The following is a 13664-nucleotide window of genomic DNA, read 5'->3' on the forward strand; positions in this document are numbered from 1 at the left end:
TTGATTACAACTCTAAAATAGTCAAACTCCAAGAGAACGTACAGTACACTTCACAGTTCATCCTTATGACTTTGACTTTCAAGCAAGTATGTTGCAGCCAGAGATGCATGCATTGCAGCCCCATAAGGAAGAACCTCTTCATTAAGTTGGAAAAACGGGGAATGCAGCGATTCGGGTTTTTCATTTTTCTCATTTTTCATTCCAATATCCAGGAATAACCTCTTGGTAAAACGAAAAATCCTCTGCTCCCGTAAACGGTGACATTTCTTTAACATTATTATTATTCTGACCAACAACACTTCCTGCAACTTTTTGGAAGAATTTATGCAAGCCCGCGTCGTTTATGGTGACCGGGTAGAATGGTTTATCTTTCGAAGAAAATTCGACAGTTGCGTTACATCTGTGCACAGTTGCTTGGCCTACAACAACCTGTACATAAAAATAAGTAGATGATTTACTTCTATCTAGAGATTGCAATCTTTCTTGAGTAGTTCACTTAAAAAAATTGGTCCATCTGTTGTTTTTTTTCTTCTAATTAAAAAGAAGAGTTGACTTCGTTTTTGCCTGCCCCCTGTGGTTTGGCCTGGCCGTTTTGTCCCAATAGTTTAAAAATTGTCATTTTCCTCCCTAATGTTTCCATTTTATTGCCGGTTTGCTCCTAGACTCTAACTCAGTTAAAAGTAAGGGTATTTTGGTAATTTTATATATATGTATTTAATTATTTATTATGAATTCCTAAAATCCACCTTTCATTTATAATTAAAAAAAAAAAAAAAACATATTTATTCAAAGTTACCATTTTTAAAGTCAAATTGATACCAAATTTTGTGAACTAAAATCCAAGATCTGATCGTAAAAATTGTGAATCAAAATCAAAAGCGTTAGAATTGCCAAACCACAGGGAGCAAAAAAGAAGTTAGCTCTAAAAAGAATTAGCTGAAAGTTGTTTGAAGTCAAATTACCCTTTTTTATCACAAACAAATTTTGACATCTTACCCAACCCGCCCAGCTTGACTGACACTCTAGTTCTACGACATTTCAGCTTTTTATATTCTTTTCGGTCTACGAAGGGGTACATATATCATCTGTACCTCTTCTATTCGTTGCATGAAAGTTTCTTTAGAGAAAGCTCTCAAGGTTCCACCAATAACATTAAACGCACCACCACCTTGAAACTTGGCAACTGTAACAATCTGCGATATTTAGTACAAACAAACATTTTATTATAATATGTATATCATCATTATACGACAAAATGGGTAGTTAACTTGTTTGTGTAATAGTCAAAATGAGTCGGTCGGGTCAAAATGCCCTGAACACAGTCTGCTTTTTTTTTTAAATATTAATTAGTGGTGTTTCAAATGATTACATAAGTTTCTTAATAAAGTGGTTGTAAGAATTAACACGGCAATTTGGGCCACTTGGGTGGTTTGACCCATTCAACTTGTTTCATCTGTAGCAAGGATGCAAATGAGCCGAGCTACTTGAGAGAAGGCTCGAAATGAGCTGAGCTAAAAACAAGCTTGTTTAGTAAACGAGCCAAACAAGCGCACTATTTATATTATTTTTAATTATTATATTTAAATAATAACAATTACTATTTATAGAAGTAAGAAAAAAAACTAAATTACATATAATTAATATATATTAATTAATAAATTATAAACGCGCCAAGCCTGATGAAACAAAGCTCGAATGAGCCGAGTCGAGCTCGGGCTCGGCTCGGCGCATTTGCACCCCTAAATTATTCTGTAGTCTGTACAACTTGTTACAGGTTAAAAGACCCGAACCGATCTGATCTGTACATATGTGTATATGGGTTGAAATTTGCAACAGGAAAAAACTTACCTGAGAATCAAGAGGATCAGCTTCTCTTGAAACAAGATGCTGTAAACTGACAACAACGTTTGAGGCTGCTAAAATAGGGTCGATTGAGTGCTGTGGAATGGCAGCATGACCTCCTTTTCCGGTTATGACCGCTTCAAAAAAACCACTACCCGCCATTAAGGTACCGGACCGAGAGTATACTTGACCGAGAGGTCGTTCTGGAGAAACATGTAAACCAAATATGGCTTTCACATTCTCAAGGTATCCGCTATCTACCATCACTTTTGCACCGCCGGTTGAAAAACCAGCACCACCGTAACATATTGAAACTTTTTCTGTGTGACGATATGTATATTTTTCCTATATATTTTGTATCCATATGGGATGAAGATGACATCTCAACCCATTTGGATTATGCTTCATCTCCAACAGATAAAATGGGTCATGTCAAACGGATTTAAAGTGCAGCTTTGATGCATATAACCACCTGATTACTTTATTAAAAATATAGATAATTAATTATTATTGTCATAATATTATTTCGATAATCATATTTAACATATTAAAAATTGAAAAAAAAAATATGATAAAAGTGAAAGTGTTCATGGTATTGATAATCTGAATGAATCGTTACATAAAATGTATGTCCCTTTATATAGGGAATAGAACATGATAAACCCTATCTCTAATTTAGGAATTACAATCCTATAATAATTACAATATCATTCAATAATATAGATAAATATATATATCCCTAAAATATGTGCAATAATATCGGCTAAGGCTTCCCCGCGGTTTGAGCAGACATAGGACAAACGCTCAAGTTGGAGCGAAATGATTGAAACAATTGTCGAGGAAGTCCTTTTGTGAAGATATTAGCATACTGTAGAGAGGTCGGAACATGAAGAACTCGAATATGACCAACACAGACTTTTTCGCGAACAAAATGAATATCAATCTCGATGTGCTTCGTTCGCTGATGCTGAACAGGATTATCAGATAAGTAAACTGCCGATACATTGTCACAATAGACGACCGAAGCCTGTCGAAGCGGAAGATGCAACTCTAAAAGTAAATTCCAAATCCAAGTTGCCTCTGCCACTGCATTGGCCACTCCTCAATATTCAGCTTCGGCACCGGAGCGGGAAATAGTCGGCTGACGCTTTAATGACCATTAAATCAAGTTATCTCCTAGGAAAACACAATAACCACTCGTGGATATACGAGAGTCGAGACATCCACCCCAATTTGCATCCGAATAATCTACATGAGAATGCGAGTATGACTTGACCAATCGAATACCATAGTCAAGAGTACCTTTCAAATACCGAATGATGCGTTTAAAAAAGGCAAAGTGAGGCTCATGTGGTTCATGCTATAAGCACACTAGTTCCACAACATAAGAGATGTCGGGACGGGTGAAAGTAAGATATTGTAATGCCCCTGCCAGACTCCGGTATAATGTAGGATCATGAAAAAGATGGCCATCTGTAACACTCAATTTAGAGGACAAATCAACCGGAGTAGTACACAATTTGCATGATGACATAAACGCCCTCGAAATTATATCCTTCGTATATTGACTCTGATCTAAGAACATACCATTCGCATGACGAGTCACATTGATTCCCAAGAAGTGATGTAGTGAGCCCAAATCAGTCATAGCAAACTACCTAGAGAGAGTTGCGATAATATCATTCAACAGAGTATCGGATGAGGTAGTGAGCACTATGCCGTCCACATAAAGCAATAAGTAAGCCGTATGTGAGCCTTGTGTGCATATAAACAACCAATTATCACACATACTTCCACGAAAACCATGAGAGAGAATAAATGTGGCAAATCGAGTATACCACGCCCTAGGAGCCTGTTTCAAACCGTACAAAGACTTCTTCAACCTGCAAACATGGTTAGGAAAACGTCTATCCACAAAACCCGGAGGTTGATGCATAAAAAACAGTTTCATTTAAATCTCCATGTAAGAAAGCATTCTTGACGTCCAACTGATGGATAGGCCAAGAACGCGAGACCGCAATGGATAAAACGGTCCATATGGTGGTTGGTTTAACCACCGGACTGAAAGTATCCTCACAATCAATTCCCACTGTCTGGGATTTCCAATTAACGACCAGGCGAGCCTTATATTTTTCCAATGATCCATCAGATTTAAACTTATGGCGGAAAAGCCACATGCAACATGTGACAGGTCGGTCAACCGGTCTAGGTACAAGCTCCCAAGTCTCATTATCCTGCAAAGCACTAAACTCGGTCTGCATGGCCTTTAACCAATGAGGGTCAGCGAATGCTTTAGTGTAAGATGTAGGCACCGGGGAGATGGTAGTGGAAAGGAGAGCATGTTTGGTTTTGGATCTGGTGGTCATGGGGTGGGTATTTGGCGGTGCGGGCTATTGTGGGGCGGCAGCGGGAGCAGGTGGTGGCTAGGCATGGGTGGCAGGCGGAACAACTGTCTGGGGCTGGGCTGTTGTGGTCGATTGTGAAGATGGTTTAGGGCGACGAGTGTAATGAAACGGGAAGGGTGACGGTGTGTAAGGTAGACGGTGGGTGGTAGGTGGTGTAGTGACGGGTCGAGCAAAGGTAAAGCCGGGAGGAGGGTCGTCCAAAGAGGTATACGACGAGGGTGGGGTAGGTATGGTATAAGGGAATGTATGCTCGCCAAAATTGACATGATGAGATATGAGTACTTTCCCGGTTGTCGGATCAAGGCACCGGTACCCGCGAAAGTCCGGAGGGTAACCGAGAAAGAAACAACGAATGGATCTCTAGTGAAGTTTGTGCGGTTGAGTGGCGGATGTGTTCGGGTAACATGCACACCCAAATACACGAAGATGATTGTATGTTGGATGGCGAAGGTACAAGGCAAAGGTTGGGATGAAGAACTTTAGTCGCTTTGTGGGTAAGATGTTGTGTAGGTAGACTGCGGTGTGAAGAGCTTCCACTCAAAACATCGGCGGGAGACCGAAGATGGGCATGAATAAGTAAAGAACGGATGATGTCATTAAGTCGACGAATCATTCGTTTGGCCCTGCCGTTTTGGGACGAGGTCTGTGGGCACGAGAAACGAAACAAGGGACCATGTTGAGCAAATTGTTTAAAAGCATGATTGTCAAATTCCCCACCCAATATCACATTGAAAAGTTTTGATGTTTCGGTTAAATTATGTAGCAATAAGGCGATGGAATTTAGCAAAAGTGGGAAAAGTTTCGGATTTTTATTTTAGTGGGTAGAGCCAAACAAAGTGGGAAAATTTGTCAATTAACACCATGTGATATTTATATCCGGTTTTACTAGTTATTGGTGAGGTCCATAAATCACAGTGAATAATGTCTATGGGTGCAAAAGTAAAAGAAGTAGATTCATAAAATGGTAATCTTTTATTGTTCGATAAATGACATGAATGACAAAAATAAGAATTCTTATTGTGATTACATGAAAAACCAAAATGCTAAGTAAGAATGTCTAAAACATGACTGCCCGGGTGGCCAAGACGATCATGCCAAGGTAAAGCTGAAACTGCAATGAAACAAGCTTGTGGCGGGAGAAGTGGTGGTGTGACCGGATATAAATTTCCCGTGCTATTGTGGCGGGAAAGCAGGCGTCCCGTTTTGAGATCCTTCAAAGAAAAACAAATGGATCAAATTCTAAGGAAACATGGTTATCACGAGTGAAACGGCGAACCGAGATAAGAGACTTTATTATTTGTGGGCTATAAAGGATATCAGGTAAAATATAGGTTCGTTTGTGAATGGGAAGGAAGCCGGCTATGCAGTTAATGCGGAAAAATATCGGTTATCGGTCAAGTACCGATATTTGAGATATCGTTTATCGCGGTGAGATATCGGTAATTTATAATATCATGCATAAATATATATATATATATATATATATATATATATATATATATATATATATATATATATATATATATATATATATATATATATATATCCAGACCCTATATGATATATATATATATATATATTCACATCTAGAGCATATATTTATATACTAGAAGTCTAGAACTTATCTAATATTAATAGCAAAATAAAGAAGTGTTGATCAAGATCAACCAAGGCAACCGATTGTTCATTTGTTCATCATAATTCATAACCTAAAACACTAAAACCTAATCATAAGACATAAAATCTTCCTCTGAGTCCACATCAACCATCTCATCCAATTGTACATTAAGATCATCTTCCACATTGATTGGAACATCATCATCATCATCTCTATAGCGTGATCTTTTGGTCCTAGTACTTGGCCCAACTTCTTCGTTTCCTCCCATGGCCTCTCGTACATCCGACCAACGAAGACCATCTGTACCCTGAACAAAGTCTTGAAGCTCATCTTGTGTTGGTGTAACCCAATCATCATTTTCCTCTAGATCTCTCAACAAAATGGGATCCAAAGATCTGTTGGCTTTTAATGAGTTGAAGCGCCTTTGTAACCTTGTGTTGTATTGAATGAATACAAGATCATTGAGTTTTTGTTGCAAAAGACAATTTCTTTTCTTTGAGTGTAACTGAACATAAAGAATAAAAGAAATACTTAACGAAGTAAATAAGTTAAATTAAATGTAATTTAATAGAAATAACTTACATTGTCAAATGTACTCCAATTGCGTTCACAAGGTGAAGCGCTACAAGTTTGACTGAGGACACTAATAGCAAATGATTGGAGCAAAGGTGTGTCGATCCCATATGTACGCCACCATATATCTACATTTAATCATTTACATATTTGTTATAAATAATTGGAATGATTTAATAAAATAAAATAAACTATAGGGTGTGCCGATGCGGATTGTATTTGTGTTTGTAGGGTGTGCCGATGCGGATGCATGTGAAGATGGATTTGTACCATCCATTATAAAATCTGTCAACATGTGAAAAGTTGAAAACTTCACTAGTTAGACCACATTGTATCAGAGACAGAATGTATCAGACACACAAATATTAATAATCTACTGTGAATGTCCAACTTTAATAATACACAAAATATTGAATTGAACTTTATTAATAATCTACTGTGATTATTAACTACATTAAAGAAAAGCTTCTGTTAATATTAAAGCTGCATTAAATAAGTGATGAACATCATTAATAAATGATAAACTTCATTAAATAAGCTGAAAAGTGAAAACAATTAAAGCTTCATAACATTAAAGCTGCATACTGAACTTTGAAGGACTGCCTCCAATGCTTCCTTTAGGAGGGTTGCACTTAATGACGTGGTGTGTGCACTTGTGAAGGATGCATTGTGGTGGACTTGCACTTAAGGGGTTTGCACTTAGTGAAGTGCACCTAAATGCAGGAGAGAGAAGGTGAAGGTGGGTCCTTTAAAAACTAATGGGTTGGAAAAAGAAATGGTGATGTGGAAGAGAGAGGCTGCATGTGGGAAGGATGGGTTGGAGTTAAAAAAAGGAGAGAGAGTGTATTTGTTAATAATGAGTAAAAAGCTGATGTGGCAGTGATGACTAGGATGCATGTAGTAAATGCAGCATGTTGCATTAAGAACCAAACATTTTAGGCTGGAATCGATTGAACAATTTGATGTAAACATGGAAAAATTGAACAATTTACTTGAAATTAGAAGAAGATGCATACCTTTGTGACTTGCGACTGGAACTTTGGGACTGAGAAGAATTGCCGTCGATGATAGATGAATTAGGGTTGACTGGATCGTTGAGGGATAAGTGTTTTGATACTGGATTAAGGTTACAATTGGGCCAAGAATAACAAAAACGATATGGGCTTTGGACTATTAACGGCAGGATATAAGGAAAAAACTTAAAATTGGCCCAACCGAGATTCTCGGTGAGATGGCCGAGATGAATCATGCAGAATATCGGTAGTTCTCGGCGATATTATCGGTGACCGATATAAGGTCCGATATTCTAACCCATGACCGATAACCGCTATATCACCGATATATCGGCCGAGTTAACTGCATAGGAAGCCGGTACGGGATCCCTCTCAATTGGTAAATATTGACCATTACCAACCATTAGTTTAGTGCCTACAGTAGATAAATTTAAATTGGGAACCATACCTCGATTTTCGGTGACGTGACTCTCCGCCCCGGTGTCCATGACTAAGTTTGGATCGGTGTAGTTTAGCTGCATAGTATCGAAGGCTGCACTTAAGTCGGATGAATTTAATGCATCGAAAACGTGAGGGTTTGGGGTCGGATACCCAGCAAAGTGGGCTGTGGGAGTTGGGTTTTGTGGCTGGTTTACTGGTATTGGGTTTAAATTGTCTGACTTGGGTAGGGGCAAGGTGGTGTGGACCACGAGGCCCACTGAGGGAACTGTTGGTTCTGGAAGGCCCACGAGCTGTTGGTGGGCTGATTGTTGTACCCCCGTCTGCATCTGCCCCGACCCCGTGAGTTGCGTCCCCATCCTCTGTAAACCTGTGAATCGGCTGGGTTGTTTGTTGGTGCGGAAGGTGGCGGATTGGTATTAGTGGAGCCGGTTACAAGGACAGAATAGGAACGCTGCTGCCTAGCTTCCAATCGGATGACTTCATCATGCAACATAGTAGTGCGAAAGACAAGAGCTAAGTTAACGAACGGTGTCTCCAGTGCAGCAGCCTTGGCCAGTTTGTTGCTGAGAAAGATTTTCTGCAGTTTAATCCATGTATCCTTGGCTGAAGTTTCCGTGTCCAAAACCCGGGTCAGTAAGTCGCCTGAAATAGTGTTTTGTGAAACTAATCTCCTTATAAGACGTTGGTGTCGTCAAGGTGGTCCAACACCTTATAAGCGATGGCATGGAATTTGAATAGCTTCTTGACCCAAGAGGAGTATGTTACTTTAGTACCATCGAGGATTCTGATTTTAGACTGAATATTGGTGTCATCAGGTTTTGTCATGGTTGTCGGGAGAAAGAAAAAGACAAGTTTTCAGAACCCCGTGGCTCTGATACCATGAAAGGTATTGATAATCTGAATGAATCGATACATAAAACGTATGTCCCTTAATATAATGATAAACCCTATCTCTAATTTAGGAATTACAATCCTATAATAATTACATTACAATATCATTCAATAATATAGATAAATATATATATCCCTAAAATAATATCGGCTAGGAAGAAGGACAAGAATTGGTCGTGGGTTAACCCGCCCTACAGATGATAAAAAGTTGCGTTGTAACTGTTTTGACCCGTTACACAACCCACATGACCGTCTATTTTTCCAATTTAGGACAATAGCGAATAGCGGATCATAACGACAGGTTACCTATATGCTACATGCGATAAAGGGGTAGAAAAATAAATTCTATATTTAATACACCAATTATGCATAAAAGTGTTAAATATACACAAAAATAGCTAAAATACGCTATCAATCATCATCTAAATAAAAGAAAATTAAAGTAAAAAATAAAAAATCCCCCGCTATTTATCAGTGCAGGGTCACCTACACGCTACACTATTCGCTATAGCAGGCACTACCAGCACTATTGACAAATACGCAAGGGGAGACGTACAGGCTACATATGACGATGTGCACATGTACTCGTGTATGCCTTGAAAAAAAAAATTGTGGAGTAATAAGAAGTCCTTAAATTTAGGAAATATAAATAGTTTGGTAGTATCATATTTAGCTTGATCTTCACCTATTATTTAATTGGTTAATATGATTATTGTTTTGACTATAGCTAACCACCAATCAAAATTATGATTAATATTTGCCAAACACTCACTCCAACATGATTCAGTTTAGACACATCCAAACACCACCTAAGTATTGCTTCAAGCAGATGATTTATTTGATTAAAATCAATTATATCCAAAAAAAGAAATACCTTGAGAAGATGAGTATGAAGTTTGAGAATCTTGGCAGCACCAAGAAGAAGCATGGTGACATGCATGCATCTTTCCCGGAACTCTACTCTTGTGCTCCCATTCCACCATCACAAACTTTATTCACCAACTTTTTGTTTGGGTCATTGTCCAACCCGAAGAAGTCGCCAGTTAGAAGTTCGGTTTGGCATGGTTTAACACTTAGAATCGGCGGGCCCTTTAAACATTATCGTTTATGTGTGTTCTTCCATTTTTGAAATGGAATATGTAGTTATTACATGTACTATTTATTTTCCCAAACCATCTTTTTCATTTTAATACAAACTAATGATTTTGAAAAGAAAATTTTCTTTTGTTTCAAAACCCTCCCAAATCTCCAAACCGTCAAACCACAAAACCCGGCCGGTTGGGTTTTGTTAGAATTATTAAACTAGTTATGTTATATTTGTTATAATTTTCGGATTTATCTATAATTAGGAACACTTATTAGAGTTAGTTTATGATATGTATTTATAATGATCAAGGGATAAGCGGGAGTTCGTTTTAAACAACTGTTATAAGCAGTTACCCGCCAAAATCCCGGAACCGCCAAACACTATGTATTTATTCAAGTGCACCGGCAATTATGTTGGGCACCAAGACATTTCTGTTCTTTTTAGATTTGTCCTTTCGATTTTCGATTCTGCACACACTCTTTGTCATTCATTTCTTGTTATTCATTTCTGCACTTAACAATGGAGAACACGGAGAGAACGATGTCTGCAAATTCCGCTGCCAATATGGGTCATCTTCCCCAACATAGTGGTATCAGAGCGATGCCGGGAAAGATGAAACACAATGAAATCAAACCAACCTCTACGCTACTCCCTTGTCAACACTGCACGGATGAAGCAAAGAAAAGATACAACCGAAATCCAATGGAAAAGATATGCTATTACTGCCGTCAACCGGGGCACAAGATCCATGCGTGTAAAAAGAAGGAAACTGATGAAGCCACACAATTAATAAGGCAGGCAATAAACGAAGGAGTACAGAAACAAGACGGAAATGTCGACAGTCATCAAGAGATGATCGTTGTTGGTACCGAAGGAGGATTATGGAACGATATTTGGTACGTAAGTTCTGTATTCAAACATCATATTGCCGGAAATTTAAACGTATTCAAACGAATCAAACATATAATTGGGGTGAATACACGCACGGGGGAACATAATTTTCTGTTCACAAGGGGGGTTGGATCGATAGAAATAAAAAACGGAAATGAAAACATGAGGATTCAAAGCGTCTTTTATTCACCGGAACTCGATCGAAATGTATTGAGTTTAGATCAATTGACGTTACAAGGATTCACGGTCAAGAAGGCCGGTGATACTTGTAGAATTTATCCAATGTTTTCATGTCCGGTGAACAATTCATTTAACGAAACAAGTGGGATGACTCGGGAAGAAGAGTTGGGTTTACAAGAAAAGCAAAAGATCATTGAGGGGAATGTTCTTGATGAAGAATTCAAACAACGATATTTGAATTCTTATTTCGAGGACCTAAATCTGTCGTCACAAGAATCGGATTGGAGTGTCATGATAGTCAATGCCATGGAATTTAGAGAGTTTGAAGACTGCCGAGCCTTCATGAATTTGCTTGATGATCGAGATTTTGTTGTCAAGTATAAACACATACTTGATACAAAATTTGAGGAATTAGTACACTGGTTCCTAAGCAGTTATATGGGGATAAGATCTAGGCAGGTTCCACCGGTAGATTCATATAAGAGGAAGGTTAATTTACTTAGCCTATATTTACTTGTTGCCATGGATGGGGGTTATCAAACAGTGACAACCGAGAACACTTGGCCAGCAATCGCAAAAGACATGGGTTTCAACTATGAAGACGGTGACTATATAAGAGCCACATACGCTGCATACCTTGATGTTTTAGAGTATTATTACAACTTCAATCATGTACAACATAGTATGCAGGATAAGAGGATGATTCGGGACGAAGGAACTTCCTCAGGCATGCTTCAAGAAAGTTTGAAGAATGCAGGATCGGTCAAGGATGCAGGAACTGGGAATCAAGATGCGGTTGAGATGGAATCTGTCGTATTGTTTGCTGGAGTAGATGATGATGACTGGAGCAAAGGGAAGCGAAGAAAGCGCTTCAACTTTAATTATGCAAAATGGGCGATGGACGAAGCAAATCGCAGCGTAATGGATCAAGCTCGTAAACATAACCTAGTTTAAGGGGGGTTATGTTAGAATTATTAAACTAGTTATGTTATATTTGTTATAATTTTCGGATTTATCTATAATTAGGAACACTTATTAGAGTTAGTTTATGATATGTATTTATAATGATCAAGGGATAAGCGGGAGTTCGTTTTAAACAACTGTTATAAGCAGTTACCCGCCAAAATCCCGGAACCGCCAAACACTATGTATTTATTCAAGTGCACCGGCAATTATGTTGGGCACCAAGACATTTCTGTTCTTTTTAGATTTGTCCTTTCGATTTTCGATTCTGCACACACTCTTTGTCATTCATTTCTTGTTATTCATTTCTGCACTTAACAATGGAGAACACGGAGAGAACGATGTCTGCAAATTCCGCTGCCAATATGGGTCATCTTCCCCAACAGGTTTGTGGTTTCGAAAAACGATTATATATAACCGGTAAGGTCCAGAATTTTCACCAAAATCGGTCGAGCTCACCATGAACTACCTACCTTATACAAAAACATAGTAGGCGCCAGATTACTTCTAGTTAAAACTGATCAGAATCATCCAATTAAATTATCTACCCTAAACGAAAACACCTAAATTAAAGGTTTGAAAGAAAACTAAACCTGCAATGGACTGGCATCCATATCTGCTCTTAAAGCAACAAACGGAGCCCCGGTAACTGCAACCGGGTGTTTGTAAGGAATCCCCAATTCTTGTCGTATAATCTTAGGTAGCGTTCGTTTCATGGAATGGAATGGAATGAAATTAGGAAGTTTTTCTTTGTAAAATTGATCTTGGTTGGGAGATGGAGGAATTTGAAATCCCATGAATTTCTTTAATCAATGAAATTTGTGACTATTTCAACATTCCTTAGAAATCCTTCACTCTAATGAAGGAATAGAATGGAATGTTGAAATAGTCACAAATTTCATTGATTAAAGAAATTCATGGGATTTCAAATTCCTCTCTCCCCCAACCAGATCAATTTTACAAAGAAAAACTTCCTAATTCTATTCCATTTCATTCCATGAAACGAACGCTACCTTACTGGTTTCAAACTCCTGATAACCACCCAGTTCAGGATTCTCCTGCCACCATCCACTCAAACACTTCATCTTTCTTCGCAAATTCAAGAAACACCCCACTTGAGATTTCAGGTTTAAGAATGGAAACGATCAAAACCCATTTTTAAAAAAAAAAAAAAAATTCATTTTTTCGGTGTAAAAAAACTCATATATTTTTTTTTTCGTAAATAAGAATACGCACTCTGGTTGGTTATCTCCGCCGTGATTATGCCACGTGCTTCAATGGAAAACACAGTTGGCACCCAGAAATCTTAAATGACGGAAAATGATTTTTTATATATTTTAGAAAATATTTTTTTTACTACCACCGTGAAATCAGTTTCAGTTGATAACGGAAGAAACAATGTTTTAAAAACCGGTAAATACCGGTCGGTTATACCGGTATTACCGTTTTCAGATGTAAATACTGTACGAAACACCCCGGTAAATAAGTGAAACGGCATAAGGTTTGTACCGGCGGTAAAATCCGGTATACCGGTTTGAAACGTAATACCGGTACCGGACCAGGGTTATTTTAGTTTAGATTGTTACTTATTTTTATTATATATGTTACATATCTTACGTAATTTTTATATATTATGATTATTCGTAACTAAAAGTTGTTATTTAACATTGTATGAAATGAAAATAGTTATCTTCTAGTTGATGAGGATAGTGATAATAGTGAATTTCATATTTTATGTGATCGTGAATTTGATTTTGATG

General features: G+C 38.0%; 1 pseudogene; it reads right to left on the reverse strand.

Moving 5' to 3' along the window:
* LOC110908662 lies at nt 1-13004 on the reverse strand (annotated as a pseudogene).
* Nucleotides 13005-13664: the final 660 nt, after the last annotated feature.

The sequence above is a fragment of the Helianthus annuus genome, chromosome 2 (assembly GCF_002127325.2).
Source record: "Helianthus annuus cultivar XRQ/B chromosome 2, HanXRQr2.0-SUNRISE, whole genome shotgun sequence".
Lineage (NCBI taxonomy): Eukaryota > Viridiplantae > Streptophyta > Magnoliopsida > Asterales > Asteraceae > Helianthus > Helianthus annuus.